At 32.3% G+C, this 3,558-nt stretch overlaps 1 long non-coding RNA gene across 1 annotated transcript; it reads left to right on the top strand.

Moving 5' to 3' along the window:
* Positions 1–1,673: 1,673 nt before the first annotated feature.
* On the top strand, positions 1,674–3,229 carry LOC136823205 (uncharacterized). Its single transcript, XR_010848996.1, has 3 exons — positions 1,674–1,716; positions 2,138–2,206; positions 3,010–3,229. It is a non-coding gene; the product is annotated as an uncharacterized lncRNA (long non-coding RNA).
* Positions 3,230–3,558: the final 329 nt, after the last annotated feature.

The raw sequence follows: 3,558 nt of genomic DNA, 5'->3' as shown, positions 1-3,558 counted from the left end.
GCTAAAAATGAAAGTTTCGTGCGTTTGTTTCATTTGCTTTTTATATGTGAATGAATAAATTTGAACGAAGAAATTTCTAGATCCTTTAACCTTTCATTTTCTGAACCTCTAGTGTTGTATAATTTAGTGAAAGTACCCGTGCAAAATTGAATTTATTCAAGCTAAGATTTTTTTAAATAAAACTAGTTTAGCTTGCAGCTTTATTTGACAATTTGAGAAACACATTACATATTAGCACTTCTATTTTTGTATCTTTTATCACAATTTCGTGATTCTTTTTAAGAATAAGGAATAATTTTTTCGGATTGCATTTCAAATAGTTCGTGTGTACTTTTCTGCGTTATCTTTGCTGTTTGTGTTGGATTAGTTCACGCAAAATTTCACTTTTGACAAATAATTCTATTTTAAAAACTTTTTCGACTTTTTCACATTTTGAGAAATTTTTCGTGGAATTTATTTTTTCTCAGAATGCGATCGAGTTTCGTTTTCTGCATTGAAAAGATTAATTTCCTTCTGAACAAAAACTTTTCAACAAAACCAAAAAATAATTAGTTCATCAATCTGGAAATAAATTTCCAATTCCGTTTCCAATTTTTCAGCTTTGAATCTTCTTTTAGTTTTTGAGATCTAGATCTTCATTTTTTTCTAACTTCAGTTTTTTTACCGTCACAAATAAAAGTGATTTCTCGCTGAGCAAAAAGTTTTCATTCAAAATTCAAAATTTTTTCGCCATCAATTCGGAAATATTTTTCTCGTTCTGTTTTCAAAATTTCAGCTGCAAAGTATTTTTGGTTCCTGAGATATAACCGTACATCCTGTGCCCAAGTTCAGGAGTTGCCATAAAGCCATTATGGTAATAACCGGGAGGGCACATTGCTATACATTGCATGGTTCCTGAGATATCGAGATTCATTTTTTGTTGAATTTTTTTATTTACACGCTTTTTTTTTTATAAGAATACACTTTATAAGAATGTCCATGATAAAAATGGCCAAAAAATTAAGAATATGGTAAGAATATCACCATCATGGAATTTAGCAACTGAACCTAAGAATGCCATTTTTAATGCATTTTAACCTGTAGATTGCCAACTTCGATCTTAACATAAGAATACCGTAAGAATTTTTTGGATGATTTTCTCCAAAAAGTTAAGAATATCCATGATGAAATAAAAAAAAACCATTCTTATAAAAAAAAAAGCGTGTACTCCGTGAAAAGTTTGAGTTTCTTCTTTTTTTCTTCAGATGTTTGGAAAATTTTGCTCGAAAAGAAATTCGCGAAATTCGAAGAAATTTTCCACCAAAAACCGAACATCGTCAACTCGTTGCGTGGTATTTATGATCGGACACTTCTCATGACGGCTGTTAATGATGATCGTTTCGACGTTTTTGTTCACTTGATGAAGTATCCTCAAGATTTTTCACTCGTGAGCAAACAGGGTTACAACGTTCTTCATTTTGTTGGTTGGTATGGAAAAGTTCGTCCTTTGGAAATGTTTGATCAACAAACAATCGAAAAGTTGATCGATGGAAGAGACGAAGAAAACAACACACCGTTGTATGTTGCAGCATTTTTCAACAATCATGACGTCATCAGATGGTTGTTGGCCAAAGGAGCGGATCATGAATTGAAAAACAAATTTGGTCAACGCCCTGATGAAATGGATGAATGTGATGATGTTACCAAAGAAATCTTTCGATCGTTTCGTTTGTCTTGGTAAGTAAAATATCAACTTTTTCATGATTTTTAAGGATTGAAATATTTTCGATATCAACTTTTTCATGATTTTTAAGGATTGAATTATTTTCGGAGTTTAAAAATTTTTATTCTATTATTGCGAGAAGTGTTGAAACTTTTTTTTTATTTTTTAAATAGAAGTGAAAAGTCTTTAAATTGTTCAATCGAATAAATTTTATCTTTTCGGAGTTCGAATGAATGACACGGATGAATTTTCGTTGCATTGGAGCAGACATATTTTGGAGATGGTTGAAATTTGCAAATAGATGGTTGTTTGTGGAATGTTTCTCAAGTTGTCATGAATTTATTTTTTGGTGAAGAAAGAAATTGTCGTTTTTTGAGTTTATCGATCATTGTTCATGTGCTTCAAATGTTTTTCATTCGATTATTTATTTTTCAGATTGATTGATTGTTTCCATTGTTTGTTTCATCGTTTCCAATGACGTCATCGGTTCCAAATTATTTCCACGTAAGTATATTTAATCATGTACTTGGTTTCCGGCTGATGTGAAATTGCCTGCAGCTTAAATGTTTCTGCATACCGGAATTGTTTGAACAAATGAACCTATTCTAAAACTTAGAAATGAGGGCTTGGTTAGCCTGTACCAAACTCTTCTTGGTGGTATAATATGTACAGTTCGGGCTTTTATGTGACTGAGAAGAATCCACTCAAGTCTCGGTTGTATAGAGTTAAAAGATTTTTAGAATTTAAGCTTCTTTAATTAGGCGAGACCAATTAATTTGTTGTTCTGCGGGCCCGACCGACCCTATTTTTGCTAAAATCAAAAAAATGATAATATTGAATTTCCACTACAATATATTTTACACACTAGTTATTTGTAAGAATTAACCTTGAATAAAACTGAAAATTTATTCAAGAAATTGAAAAATCATAAAAAGCATTCCATACACTAAAATTTTATTATGATCTTCATCGAAGTAAAAAACAAAGTGAATTTTTGATCCAGATACTTTTTGGAAAATTTTCTCGGTACCTTACCGACCTTACCAACCCTGATAAATGAAAAATTTATTCTTATTTTGCCGACCGACCCATACTTCTCCAACGATCTGTCCGTAGAACAATAAATTAAATTGCTCTCGCCTTAGTCGAATAAATGCAATTGTTTTTGTACTCGGTGTGTTTTAAACTTTTCCACCACATCAGCATTCTCATTAGCCGCTTCTTTAAAAAAACCATTTATTCACCTTCGAGTTAACAAGTTTCGTTGTGCAATTAACCTCCAAAATTTTCATTTTTTTTATTCTTAGATTCCCAACATGACAGCACGCATGAGAAGTTACACCCGTCATTTTTGACGCCGTTTCTACGATTACGTTATTTATTCATTCCGTCTCTACAGTTCTGTTTGCGTTCAAACATTACTACCTTCATTTTGGCTTGTTTTTAGATGTATTTTTACCACTTCACTAACTTGACTATTATTACGTCAACCGTCACTAGTTTTGGTGGTGTTTATTCTTACGCCCTAGCGTTTTCACCTTATGGGTTACCTTGGATGAATATGAAAAAGAGTGCAGTGCTAAAACTCATGTCGCTATTGATTTCGATTGGATCATTTTCCTTGTAAATATCCGACTCCACTCGGTGAAATTTTGTTCAGTCAGTCAGGGAAAAAAATTACTATTTAAAAAATACTATTTTTAGTGGAAACCCTGTCAACAGTGGCCTCCGCGAAAATATCAATTTTTCTAACCTTTGCTCCCAGGATTTCTTTGTATGGTTTACATTTGACACCTCTACGGGTGACGCAATCAAGGTTAAGTTATCTAAGTGGCAGTCAAAGCTTTTACGGTCTT

The sequence above is a fragment of the Clytia hemisphaerica genome, unplaced genomic scaffold, assembly GCF_902728285.1.
Source record: "Clytia hemisphaerica strain Z4C2 unplaced genomic scaffold, Clytia hemisphaerica genome assembly, whole genome shotgun sequence".
NCBI lineage: Eukaryota > Metazoa > Cnidaria > Hydrozoa > Leptothecata > Clytiidae > Clytia > Clytia hemisphaerica.
This window is presented reverse-complemented; position numbering and strand designations above follow the sequence as displayed.